Genomic DNA, 13,548 nt, shown 5'->3' on the forward strand with positions numbered 1-13,548 from the left:
CGTGTTTAAATTGTTTCACCATTTAGCTTCAACAACATCGGATGGGAGGCTTTTCTATTTATCAACTACCCTTTCTGTGAAGTAATTTTTCTTCAAATTTCCTCTAAGTCTACCTCCCTCCAGTTTCAGTGCATGTCCTCGTGTTCTTGTACATCTCTTCCTTTGAAGAATAAGTATTGTTTGCACAACATTCTTTTAGTATTCAGTAATCTAAACATAAAACACAAGAATAATTGGCATCGAAGGTATTTTAAGGCTCTTAGACTTTACATATAACGTGATATACAATTTACTTCTAAGACAAACTAATCTGTTCTGCTAGGATGAAGACCTTAGTAAAGGGTGGCAACAGTAATTTTGAAGGATAACACTTTAGCTTGAGCCATTTTTCCTAAATAATGTTATTTAAGAAACAGCTTTTAGAGGAAATGCATTAATCTAAGATCTTGATTTAATGACCCCTTTTTCAACAAGGCCAAATTATTTGTCAAAATCACAATCAAAAATATAAATAGTAAAATGATAAACCCTAACAGGAAGCAGGTTTGGACATACTGATGTGCTTGTCAGGATGGCCGAGCGGTCCAAGACACCAGACTCAAGATTCTACTCTTCCAGTTAATGGGAATTCTGGTCTCTGTAAAGAGGCGTAGGTTCAAATCCCACTTCTGACAATATGTTTTTGCTCTTTGGTTATGTTTTACACTCAAAATGACTGACATTGAGAAGTATGCTCTGGACATCCACAGTCTTTCAATCTTTCCTCTCCCAGACATTGATATCTTGATCCCATTTATTTCTAAGCAATATGAAGCACAATGATTGAATGAATTAAAGGGCATAGAAACTTTTAAAGACCTAAGAATTGATCGATTTTCCCATCTGCATTCCAATCAAGATCAAATTACATTAGAGTTAAATTAATTAAATTATTCTTAAATGATAAAGACACTATGATTAGTTTTAAAATTCTAAAGTTCAGTTCATATAGAAATTGGCTATTGAAATAATGTATTACATAGAAACAGAATTTGATGGCAGATAAGAACCACTTGGCCCATGTAGTCTGCTCCTTTTCATGTATCCTTTAGGCAACTTCAACCATATTTGCTCCTTACATTTCTCTTAAGGATATTCTTATGCCTATCCGAAGCGTGTTTAAATTGTTTCACCGTTTAGCTTCAACAACATTGGATGGGAGGCTTTTCTATTTATCAACTACCCTTTCTGTGAAGTAATTTTCTTCAAATTTCCTCTAAGTCTACCTCCCTCCAGTTTCAGTGCATGTCCTCGTGTTCTTGTACATCTCTTCCTTTGAAGAATAAGTATTGTTTGCTCAACATTCTTTTAGTATTCAGTAATCTAAACATAAAACACAAGAATAATTGGCATCGAAAGTATTTTAAGGCTCTTAGACTTTACATATAACATGATATACAATTTACTTCTAAGACAAACTAATCTGTTCTGCTAGGATGAAGACCTTAGTAAAGGGTGGCAACAGTAATTTTGAAGGATAACACTTTAGCTTGAGCCATTTTTCCTAAATAATGTTATTTTAGAAACAGCTTTTAGAGGAAATGCATTAATCTAAGATCTTGATTTAATGACCCCTTTTTCAACAAGTCCAAATTATTTGTCAAAATCACAATCAAAAATATAAATAGTAAATTGATAAACCCTAACAGACAGCAGGTTCGGATATACTGATGTGCTTGTCAGGATGGCCGAGCGGTCTAAGGCGCCAGACTCAAGATTCTACTCTTCCAGTTAATGGGAATTCTGGTCTCTGTAAAGAGGCGTGGGTTCAAATCCCACTTCTGACAATATTTTCTTGCTCTTTGGTTATGTTTTACACTCAAAATGACCGACATTGAGAAGTATGCTCAGGACATCCACAGTCTTTCAATCTTTCCTCTCCCAGACATTGATATCCTGATCCCATTTATTTCTAAGCAATATGAAGCACAATGATTGAATGAATTAAAGGGCATAGAAACTGTTAAAGACCTAAGAATTGTTCGATTTTCCCATCTACATTCCAATCAAGATCAAATTATATTAGACTTAAATTAATTAAATTATTCTTAAATGATAAAGACACTATGATTAGTTTTAAAATTCTAAAGTTCAGTTCATGTAGAAATTGGCGGTTGAAATAATGTTTTACATAGAAACAGAATTTGATGGCAGATAAGAACCACTTGTCCCACGTAGTCTGCTACTTTTCATGTATCCTTTAGGCAACTTCAACCCTATTTGCTCCTTACATTTCTTTTAAGGATATTCTTATGCCTATCCCAAGCGTATTTAAATTGTTTCACCATTTAGCTTCAACAACATCGGATGGGAGGCTTTTCTATTTATCAATTACCCTTTCTGTGAAGTAATTTTTCTTCAAATTTCCTCTAAGTCTACCTCCCTTCAGTTTCAGTGCATGTCCTCATGTTCTTGTACATCTCTTCCTTTGAAGAATAAATATTGTTTGCACAACATTCTTTTAGTATTCAGTAATCTAAACATAAAACACAAGAATAATTGGCATCGAAAGTATTTTAAGGCTCTTAGACTTTACATATAACATGATATACAATTTTCTTGTAAGACAAACTAATCTGTTCTGCTAGGATGAAGACGTTAGTAAAGGGTGGCAACAGTAATTTTGAAGGATAACACTTTAGCTTGAGCCATTTTTCCTAAATAATGTTATTTAAGAAACAGCTTTTAGAGGAAATGCATTAATCTAAGATCTTGATTTAATGACCCCTTTTTCAACAAGTCCAAATTATTTGTCAAAATCACAATCAAAAATATAAATAGTAAAATGATAAACCCTAACAGGAAGCAGGTTCGGATATACTGATGTGCTTGTCAGGATGGCCGAGTGGTCTAAGGCGCCAGACTCAAGATTCTACTCTTCCAGTTAATGGGAATTCTGGTCTCTGTAAAGAGACGTGGGTTCAAATCCCACTTCCGACAATATTTTCTTACTCTTTGGTTATGTTTTACACTCAAAATGACCGACATTGAGAAGTATGCTCAGGACATCCACAGTCTTTCAGTCTTTCCTCTCCCAGACATTGATATCTTGATCCCATTTATTTCTCAGCAATATGAAGCACAATGATTGAATGAATTAAAGGGCATAGAAACTTTTAAAGACCTAAGAATTGATCGATTTTCCCATCTGCATTCCAATCAAGATCAAATTACATTAGAGTTAAATTAATTAAATTATTCTTAAATGATAAAGACACTATGATTAGTTTTAAAATTCTAAAGTTCAGTTCATATAGAAATTGGCTATTGAAATAATGTATTACATAGAAACAGAATTTGATGGCAGATAAGAACCACTTGGCCCATGTAGTCTGCTCCTTTTCATGTATCCTTTAGGCAACTTCAATCCTATTTGCTCCTTACATTTCTCTTAAGGATATTCTTATGCCTATCCCAAGCATGTTTAAATTGTTTCACCATTTAGCTTCAACAACATCGGATGGGAGGCTTTTCTATTTATCAACTACCCTTTCTGTGAAGTAATTTTTCTTAAAATTTCCTCTAAGTCTACCTCCCTCCAGTTTCAGTGCATGTCCTCGTGTTCTTGTACATCTCTTCCTTTGAAGAATAAGTATTGTTTGCACAACATTCTTTTAGTATTCAGTAATCTAAACATAAAACACAAGAATAATTGGCATCGAAGGTATTTTAAGGCTCTTAGACTTTACATATAACGTGATATACAATTTACTTCTAAGACAAACTAATCTGTTCTGCTAGGATGAAGACCTTAGTAAAGGGTGGCAACAGTAATTTTGAAGGATAACACTTTAGCTTGAGCCATTTTTCCTAAATAATGTTATTTAAGAAACAGCTTTTAGAGGAAATGCATTAATCTAAGATCTTGATTTAATGACCCCTTTTTCAACAAGGCCAAATTATTTGTCAAAATCACAATCAAAAATATAAATAGTAAAATGATAAACCCTAACAGGAAGCAGGTTTGGACATACTGATGTGCTTGTCAGGATGGCCGAGTGGTCCAAGACACCAGACTCAAGATTCTACTCTTCCAGTTAATGGGAATTCTGGTCTCTGTAAAGAGGCGTAGGTTCAAATCCCACTTCTGATAATATATTTTTGCTCTTTGGTTATGTTTTACACTCAAAATGACTGACATTGAGAAGTATGCTCTGGACATCCACAGTCTTTCAATCTTTCCTCTCCCAGACATTGATATCTTGATCCCATTTATTTCTAAGCAATATGAAGCACAATGATTGAATGAATTAAAGGGCATAGAAACTTTTAAAGACCTAAGAATTGATCGATTTTCCCATCTACATTCCAATCAAGATCAAATTACATTAGACTTAAATTAAATAAATTATTCTTAAATGATAAAGACACTATGATTAGTTTTAAAATTCTAAAGTTCAGTTCATGTAGAAATTGGCGGTTGAAATAATGTTTTACATAGAAACAGAATTTGATGGCAGATAAGAACCACTTGGCCCACGTAGTCTGCTACTTTTCATGTATCCTTTAGGCAACTTCAACCCTATTTGCTCCTTACATTTCTTTTAAGGATATTCTTATGCCTATCCCAAGCGTATTTAAATTGTTTCACCATTTAGCTTCAACAACATCGGATGGGAGGCTTTTCTATTTATCAATTACACTTTCTGTGAAGTAATTTTTCATCAAATTTCCTCTAAGTCTACCTCCCTTCAGTTTCAGCGCATGTCCTCATGTTCTTGTACATCTCTTCCTTTGAAGAATAAATATTGTATGCTCAACATTCTTTTAGTATTCAGTAATCTAAACATAAAACACAAGAATAATTGGCATCGAAAGTATTTTAAGGCTCTTAGACTTTACATATAACATGATATACAATTTTCTTGTAAGACAAACTAATCTGTTCTGCTAGGATGAAGACCTTAGTAAAGGGTGGCAACAGTAATTTTGAAGGATAACACTTTAGCTTGAGCCATTTTTCCTAAATAATGTTATTTAAGAAACAGCTTTTAGAGGAAATGCATAAATCTAAGATCTTGATTTAATGACCCCTTTTTCAACAAGTCCAAATTATTTGTCAAAATCACAATCAAAAATATAAATAGTAAAATGATAAACCCTAACAGGAAGCAGGTTCGGATATACTGATGTGCTTGTCAGGATGGCCGAGTGGTCTAAGGCGCCAGACTCAAGATTCTACTCTTCCAGTTAATGGGAATTCTGGTCTCTGTAAAGAGACGTGGGTTCAAATCCCACTTCCGACAATATTTTCTTACTCTTTGGTTATGTATTACACTCAAAATGACCGACATTGAGAAGTATGCTCAGGACATCCACAGTCTTTCAGTCTTTCCTCTCCCAGACATTGATATCTTGATCCCATTTATTTCTAAGCAATATGAAGCACAATGATTGAATGAATTAAAGGGCATAGAAACTGTTAAAGACCTAAGAATTGATCGATTTTCCCATCTACATTCCAATCAAGATCAAATTACATTAGAGTTAAATTAATTAAATTATTCTTAAATGATAAAGACACTATGATTAGTTTTAAAATTCTAAAGTTCAGTTCATATAGAAATTGGCTATTGAAATAATGTATTACATAGAAACAGAATTTGATGGCAGATAAGAACCACTTGGCCCATGTAGTCTGCTCCTTTTCATGTATCCTTTAGGCAACTTCAATCCTATTTGCTCCTTACATTTCTCTTAAGGATATTCTTATGCCAATCCCAAGCATGTTTAAATTGTTTCACCATTTAGCTTCAACAACATCGGATGGGAGGCTTTTCTATTTATCAACTACCCTTTCTGTGAAGTAATTTTTCTTCAAATTTCCTCTAAGTCTACCTCCCTCCAGTTCAGTGCATGTCCTCGTGTTCTTGTACATCTCTTCCTTTGAAGAATAAGTATTGTTTGCACAACATTCTTTTAGTATTCAGTAATCTAAACATAAAACACAAGAATAATTGGCATCGAAAGTATTTTAAGGCTCTTAGACTTTACATATAACGTGATATACAATTTACTTCTAAGACAAACTAATCTGTTCTGCTAGGATGAAGACCTTAGTAAAGGGTGGCAACAGTAATTTTGAAGGTTAACACTTTAGCATGAGCCATTTTTCCTAAATAATGTTATTTAAGAAACAGCTTTTAGAGGAAATGCATTAATCTAAGATCTTGATTTAATGACCCCTTTTTCAACAAGGCCAAATTATTTGTCAAAATCACAATCAAAAATATAAATAGTAAAATGATAAACCCTAACAGGAAGCAGGTTTGGACATACTGATGTGCTTGTCAGGATGGCCGAGCGGTCCAAGACACCAGACTCAAGATTCTACTCTTCCAGTTAATGGGAATTCTTGTCTCTGTAAAGAGGCGTAGGTTCAAATCCCACTTCTGACAATATTTTTTTGCTCTTTGGTTATGTTTTACACTCACAATGACTGACATTGAGAAGTATGCTCAGGACATCCACAGTCTTTCAATCTTTCCTCTCCCAGACATTGATATCTTGATCCCATTTATTTCTAAGCAATATGAAGCACAATGATTGAATGAATTAAAGGGCATAGAAACTTTTAAAGACCTAAGAATTGATCGATTTTCCCATCTACATTCCAATCAAGATCAAATTACATTAGACTTAAATTAATTAAATTATTCTTAAATGATAAAGACACTATGATTAGTTTTAAAATTCTAAAGTTCAGTTCATGTAGAAATTGGCGGTTGAAATAATGTTTTACATAGAAACAGAATTTGATGGCAGATAAGAACCACTTGGCCCACGTAGTCTGCTACTTTTCATGTATCCTTTAGGCAACTTCAACCCTATTTGCTCCTTACATTTCTTTTAAGGATATTCTTATGCCTATCCCAAGCGTATTTAAATAGTTTCACCATTTAGCTTCAACAACATTGGATGGGAGGCTTTTCTATTTATCAATTACCCTTTCTGTGAAGTAATTTTTCTTCAAATTTCCTCTAAGTCTACCTCCCTTCAGTTTCAGTGCATGTCCTCATGTTCTTGAACATCTCTTCCTTTGAAGAATAAATATTGTTTGCACAACATTCTTTTAGTATTCAGTAATCTAAACATAAAACACAAGAATAATTGGCATCGAAAGTATTTTAAGGCTCTTAGACTTTACATATAACATGATATACAATTTTCTTGTAAGACAAACTAATCTGTTCTGCTAGGATGAAGACCTTAGTAAAGGGTGGCAACAGTAATTTTGAAGGATAACACTTTAGCTTGAGCCATTTTTCCTAAATAATGTTATTTAAGAAACAGCTTTTAGAGGAAGTGCATAAATCTAAGATCTTGATTTAATGACCCCTTTTTCAACAAGTCCAAATTATTTGTCAAAATCACAATCAAAAATATAAATAGTAAAATGATAAACCCTAACAGGAAGCAGGTTCGGACATACTGATGTGCTTGTCAGGATGGCCGAGTGGTCTAAGGCGCCAGACTCAAGATTCTACTCTTCCAGTTAATGGGAATTCTGGTCTCTGTAAAGAGACGTGGGTTCAAATCCCACTTCCGACAATATTTTCTTACTCTTTGGTTATGTTTTACACTCAAAATGACCGACATTGAGAAGTATGCTCAGGACATCCACAGTCTTTCAGTCTTTCCTCTCCCAGACATTGATATCTTGATCCCATTTATTTCTAAGCAATATGAAGCACAATGATTGAATGAATTAAAGGGCATAGAAACTTTTAAAGACCTAAGAATTGATCGATTTTCCCATCTGCATTCCAATCAAGATCAAATTACATTAGAGTTAAATTAATTAAATTATTCTTAAATGATAAAGACACTATGATTAGTTTTAAAATTCTAAAGTTCAGTTCATATAGAAATTGGCTATTGAAATAATGTATTACATAGAAACAGAATTTGATGGCAGATAAGAACCACTTGGCCCATGTAGTCTGCTCCTTTTCATGTATCCTTTAGGCAACTTCAACCATATTTGCTCCTTACATTTCTCTTAAGGATATTCTTATGCCTATCCGAAGCGTGTTTAAATTGTTTCACCGTTTAGCTTCAACAACATTGGATGGGAGGCTTTTCTATTTATCAACTACCCTTTCTGTGAAGTAATTTTCTTCAAATTTCCTCTAAGTCTACCTCCCTCCAGTTTCAGTGCATGTCCTTTTGTTCTTGTATATCTCTTCCTTTGAAGAATAAGTATTGTTTGCTCAACATTCTTTTAGTATTCAGTAATCTAAACATAAAACACAAGAATAATTGGCATCGAAAGTATTTTAAGGCTCTTAGACTTTACATATAACATGATATACAATTTACTTCTAAGACAAACGAATCTGTTCTGCTAGGATGAAGACCTTAGTAAAGGGTGGCAACAGTAATTTTGAAGGATAACACTTTAGCTTGAGCCATTTTTCCTAAATAATGTTATTTTAGAAACAGCTTTTAGAGGAAATGCATTAATCTAAGATCTTGATTTAATGACCCCTTTTTCAACAAGTCCAAATTATTTGTCAAAATCACAATCAAAAATATAAATAGTAAATTGAGAAACCCTAACAGACAGCAGGTTCGGACATACTGATGTGCTTGTCTGGATGGCCGAGTGGTCTAAGGCGCCAGACTCAAGATTCTACTCTTCCAGTTAATGGGAATTCTGGTCTCTGTAAAGAGGCGTGGGTTCAAATCCCACTTCTGACAATATTTTCTTGCTCTTTGGTTATGTTTGACACTCAAAATGACCGACATTGAGAAGTATGCTCAGGACATCCACAGTCTTTCAATCTTTCCTCTCCCAGACATTGATATCTTGATCCCATTTATTTCTAAGCAATATGAAGCACAATGATTGAATGAATTAAAGGGCATAGAAACTGTTAAAGACCTAAGAATTGATCGATTTTCCCATCTACATTCCAATCAAGATCAAATTACATTAGAGTTAAATTAATTAAATTATTCTTAAATGATAAAGACACTATGATTAGTTTTAAAATTCTAAAGTTCAGTTCATGTAGAAATTGACTGTTGAAATAATGTTTTACATAGAAACAGAATTTGATGGCAGATAAGAACCACTTGGCCCACGTAGTCTGCTCCTTTTCTTGTATCCTTTAGGCAACTTCAATCCTATTTGCTCCTTACATTTCTCTTAAGGATATTCTTATGCCAATCCCAAGCGTGTTTAAATTGTTTCACCATTTAGCTTCAACAACATCGGATGGGAGGCTTTTCTATTTATCAACTACCCTTTCTGTGAAGTAATTTTTCTTCAAATTTCCTCTAAGTCTACCTCCCTCCAGTTCAGTGCATGTCCTCGTGTTCTTGTACATCTCTTCCTTTGAAGAATAAGTATTGTTTGCACAACATTCTTTTAGTATTCAGTAATCTAAACATAAAACACAAGAATAATTGGCATCGAAAGTATTTTAAGGCTCTTAGACTTTACATATAACGTGATATACAATTTACTTCTAAGACAAACTAATCTGTTCTGCTAGGATGAAGACCTTAGTAAAGGGTGGCAACAGTAATTTTGAAGGATAACACTTTAGCATGAGCCATTTTTCCTAAATAATGTTATTTAAGAAACAGCTTTTAGAGGAAATGCATTAATCTAAGATCTTGATTTAATGACCCCTTTTTCAACAAGGCCAAATTATTTGTCAAAATCACAATCAAAAATATAAATAGTAAAATGATAAACCCTAACAGGAAGCAGGTTTGGACATACTGATGTGCTTGTCAGGATGGCCGAGCGGTCCAAGACACCAGACTCAAGATTCTACTCTTCCAGTTAATGGGAATTCTGGTCTCTGTAAAGAGGCGTAGGTTCAAATCCCACTTCTGACAATATATTTTTGCTCTTTGGTTATGTTTTACACTCACAATGACTGACATTGAGAAGTATGCTCAGGACATCCACAGTCTTTCAATCTTTCCTCTCCCAGACATTGATATCTTGATCCCATTTATTTCTAAGCAATATGAAGCACAATGATTGAATGAATTAAAGGGCATAGAAACTTTTAAAGACCTAAGAATTGATCGATTTTCCCATCTACATTCCAATCAAGATCAAATTACATTAGACTTAAATTAATTAAATTATTCTTAAATGATAAAGACACTATGATTAGTTTTAAAATTCTAAAGTTCAGTTCATGTAGAAATTGGCGGTTGAAATAATGTTTTACATAGAAACAGAATTTGATGGCAGATAAGAACCATTTGGCCCACGTAGTCTGCTCCTTTTCATGTATCCTTTAGGCAACTTCAACCCTATTTGCTCCTTACATTTCTTTTAAGGATATTCTTATGCCTATCCCAAGCATATTTAAATTGTTTCACCATTTAGCTTCAACAACATCGGATGGGAGGCTTTTCTATTTATCAATTACCCTTTCTGTGAAGTAATTTTTCTTCAAATTTCCTCTAAGTCTACCTCCCTTCAGTTTCAGTGCATGTCCTCATGTTCTTGTACATCTCTTCCTTTGAAGAATAAATATTGTTTGCACAACATTCTTTTAGTATTCAGTAATCTAAACATAAAACACAAGAATAATTGGCATCGAAAGTATTTTAAGGCTCTTAGACTTTACATATAACATGATATACAATTTTCTTGTAAGACAAACTAATCTGTTCTGCTAGGATGAAGACCTTAGTAAAGGGTGGCAACAGTAATTTTGAAGGATAACACTTTAGCTTGAGCCATTTTTCCTAAATAATGTTATTTAAGAAACAGCTTTTAGAGGAAGTGCATAAATCTAAGATCTTGATTTAATGACCCCTTTTTCAACAAGTCCAAATTATTTGTCAAAATCACAATCAAAAATATAAATAGTAAAATGATAAACCCTAACAGGAAGCACGTTCGGATATACTGATGTGCTTGTCAGGATGGCCGAGTGGTCTAAGGTGCCAGACTCAAGATTCTACTCTTCCAGTTAATGGGAATTCTGGTCTCTGTAAAGAGACGTGGGTTCAAATCCCACTTCCGACAATATTTTCTTACTCTTTGGTTATGTTTTACACTCAAAATGACCGACATTGAGAAGTATGCTCAGGACATCCACAGTCTTTCAGTCTTTCCTCTCCCAGACATTGATATCTTGATCCCATTTATTTCTAAGCAATATGAAGCACAATGATTGAATGAATTAAAGGGCATAGAAACTTTTAAAGACCTAAGAATTGATCGATTTTCCCATCTACATTCCAATCAAGATCAAATTACATTAGACTTAAATTAATTAAATTATTCTTAAATGATAAAGACACTATGATTAGTTTTAAAATTCTAAAGTTCAGTTCATGTAGAAATTGGCGGTTGAAATAATGTTTTACATAGAAACAGAATTTGATGGCAGATAAGAACCACTTGGCCCATGTAGTCTGCTCCTTTTCATGTATCCTTTAGGCAACTTCAACCATATTTGCTCCTTACATTTCACTTAAGGATATTCTTATGCCTATCCGAAGCGTGTTTAAATTGTTTCACCATTTAGCTTCAACAACATTGGATGGGAGGCTTTTCTATTTATCAACTACCCTTTCTGTGAAGTAATTTTCTTCAAATTTCCTCTAAGTCTACCTCCCTCCAGTTTCAGTGCATGTCCTCGTGTTCTTGTACATCTCTTCCTTTGAAGAATAAGTATTGTTTGCTCAACATTCTTTTAGTATTCAGTAATCTAAACATAAAACACAAGAATAATTGGCATCGAAAGTATTTTAAGGCTCTTAGACTTTACATATAACATGATATACAATTTACTTCTAAGACAAACTAATCTGTTCTGCTAGGATGAAGACCTTAGTAAAGGGTGGCAACAGTAATTTTGAAGGATAACACTTTAGCTTGAGCCATTTTTCCTAAATAATGTTATTTTAGAAACAGCTTTTAGAGGAAATGCATTAATCTAAGATCTTGATTTAATGACCCCTTTTTCAACAAGTCCAAATTATTTGTCAAAATCACAATCAAAAATATAAATAGTAAATTGATAAACCCTAACAGGAAGCAGGTTTGGACATACTGATGTGCTTGTCAGGATGGCCGAGTGGTCCAAGACACCAGACTCAAGATTCTACTCTTCCAGTTAATGGGAATTCTGGTCTCTGTAAAGAGGCGTAGGTTCAAATCCCACTTCTGACAATATATTTTTGCTCTTTGGTTATGTTTTACACTCACAATGACTGACATTGAGAAGTATGCTCAGGACATCCACAGTCTTTCAATCTTTCCTCTCCCAGACATTGATACCTTGATCCCATTTATTTCTAAGCAATATGAAGCACAATGATTGAATGAATTAAAGGGCATAGAAACTTTTAAAGACCTAAGAATTGATCGATTTTCCCATCTACATTCCAATCAACATCAAATTACATTAGACTTAAATTAATTAAATTATTCTTAAATGATAAAGACACTATGATTAGTTTTAAAATTCTAAAGTTCAGTTCATGTAGAAATTGGCGGTTGAAATAATGTTTTACATAGAAACAGAATTTGATGGCAGATAAGAACCATTTGGCCCATGTAGTCTGCTCCTTTTCATGTATCCTTTAGGCAACTTCAACCCTATTTGCTCCTTACATTTCTTTTAAGGCTATTCTTATGCCTATCCCAAGCGTATTTAAATTGTTTCACCATTTAGCTTCAACAACATCGGATGGGAGGCTTTTCTATTTATCAATTACCCTTTCTGTGAAGTAATTTTTCTTCAAATTTCCTCTAAGTCTACCTCCCTTCAGTTTCAGTGCATGTCCTCATGTTCTTGTACATCTCTTCCTTTGAAGAATAAATATTGTTTGCACAACATTCTTTTAGTATTCAGTAATCTAAACATAAAACACAAGAATAATTGGCATCGAAAGTATTTTAAGGCTCTTAGACTTTACATATAACATGATATACAATTTTCTTGTAAGACAAACTAATCTGTTCTGCTAGGATGAAGACCTTAGTAAAGGGTGGCAACAGTAATTTTGAAGGATAACACATTAGCTTGAGCCATTTTTCCTAAATAATGTTATTTAAGAAACAGCTTTTAGAGGAAGTGCATAAATCTAAGATCTTGATTTAATGACCCCTTTTTCAACAAGTCCAAATTATTTGTCAAAATCACAATCAAAAATATAAATAGTAAAATGATAAACCCTAACAGGAAGCAGGTTCGGATATACTGATGTGCTTGTCAGGATGGCCGAGTGGTCTAAGGCGCCAGACTCAAGATTCTACTCTTCCAGTTAATGGGAATTCTGGTCTCTGTAAAGAGACGTGGGTTCAAATCCCACTTCCGACAATATTTTCTTACTCTTTGGTTATGTTTTACACTCAAAATGACCGACATTGAGAAGTATGCTCAGGACATCCACAGTCTTTCAGTCTTTCCTCTCCCAGACATTGATATCTTGATCCCATTTATTTCTAAGCAATATGAAGCACAATGATTGAATGAATTAAAGGGCATAGAAACTTTTAAAGACCTAAGAATTGAT

The 13,548-nt window shown here is 33.8% G+C and overlaps 7 non-coding genes across 7 annotated transcripts; all 7 read left to right on the top strand.

The window, feature by feature from the left end:
* The first annotated feature begins 1,717 nt into the window (after positions 1-1,717).
* Positions 1,718-1,826, top strand: TRNAL-CAA (transfer RNA leucine (anticodon CAA)). Its single transcript has 2 exons — positions 1,718-1,755; positions 1,781-1,826. It is a non-coding gene; the product is annotated as a tRNA-Leu (tRNA).
* A 1,044-nt stretch (positions 1,827-2,870) lies between these two features.
* TRNAL-CAA (transfer RNA leucine (anticodon CAA)) lies at positions 2,871-2,979 on the top strand. Its single transcript has 2 exons — positions 2,871-2,908; positions 2,934-2,979. It is a non-coding gene; the product is annotated as a tRNA-Leu (tRNA).
* A 2,197-nt stretch (positions 2,980-5,176) lies between these two features.
* TRNAL-CAA (transfer RNA leucine (anticodon CAA)) lies at positions 5,177-5,285 on the top strand. The gene is made up of 2 exons: positions 5,177-5,214; positions 5,240-5,285. It is a non-coding gene; the product is annotated as a tRNA-Leu (tRNA).
* Positions 5,286-7,481: 2,196 nt separating this feature from the next.
* TRNAL-CAA (transfer RNA leucine (anticodon CAA)) lies at positions 7,482-7,590 on the top strand. The gene is made up of 2 exons: positions 7,482-7,519; positions 7,545-7,590. It is a non-coding gene; the product is annotated as a tRNA-Leu (tRNA).
* A 1,043-nt stretch (positions 7,591-8,633) lies between these two features.
* TRNAL-CAA (transfer RNA leucine (anticodon CAA)) lies at positions 8,634-8,742 on the top strand. Its single transcript has 2 exons — positions 8,634-8,671; positions 8,697-8,742. It is a non-coding gene; the product is annotated as a tRNA-Leu (tRNA).
* A 2,196-nt stretch (positions 8,743-10,938) lies between these two features.
* Positions 10,939-11,047, top strand: TRNAL-CAA (transfer RNA leucine (anticodon CAA)). The gene is made up of 2 exons: positions 10,939-10,976; positions 11,002-11,047. It is a non-coding gene; the product is annotated as a tRNA-Leu (tRNA).
* A 2,196-nt stretch (positions 11,048-13,243) lies between these two features.
* Positions 13,244-13,352, top strand: TRNAL-CAA (transfer RNA leucine (anticodon CAA)). The gene is made up of 2 exons: positions 13,244-13,281; positions 13,307-13,352. It is a non-coding gene; the product is annotated as a tRNA-Leu (tRNA).
* The last annotated feature ends 196 nt before the right edge of the window (positions 13,353-13,548 follow it).

The sequence above is a fragment of the Taudactylus pleione genome, unplaced genomic scaffold, assembly GCF_031769625.1.
Source record: "Taudactylus pleione unplaced genomic scaffold, aTauple2 ptg000612l, whole genome shotgun sequence".
In the NCBI taxonomy this organism is placed as follows: domain Eukaryota; kingdom Metazoa; phylum Chordata; class Amphibia; order Anura; family Myobatrachidae; genus Taudactylus; species Taudactylus pleione.